General features: G+C 47.9%; 1 protein-coding gene across 1 annotated transcript in view; it reads right to left on the reverse strand.

Moving 5' to 3' along the window:
• LOC131878044 (protein IWS1 homolog A-like) overlaps positions 1-242 on the reverse strand; it is a 2,888-nt gene that overhangs the window by 1,394 nt on the left and 1,252 nt on the right. The gene's annotated exons all lie outside the window — the stretch shown is intronic.

Consider the following 242-nt stretch of genomic DNA (forward strand, 5'->3'; position numbering starts at 1 on the left):
GGCGTTGATAATTTTCCCGGCGATTTCTTTATTATCCCGTATCTCTTTCGGGTGCTTGTAAAGATACATTACAGCCTTGCCAATGCCAGATTCTTTGAGCCGGGATTGATCCTCGATACGGAGTTCGAAGAGCAATCGCAAGATGCTCCGTCGAATCTCTAGACTAGGCAAGCTCTTGTCCGGCATAGGAGCCAGCCAGTCAGTCAAGACCGACAAAACATTGGCCTCAACAAAGGCCATTT

This window comes from Tigriopus californicus, chromosome 3 (assembly GCF_007210705.1).
Source record: "Tigriopus californicus strain San Diego chromosome 3, Tcal_SD_v2.1, whole genome shotgun sequence".
In the NCBI taxonomy this organism is placed as follows: Eukaryota; Metazoa; Arthropoda; class Copepoda; order Harpacticoida; family Harpacticidae; genus Tigriopus; species Tigriopus californicus.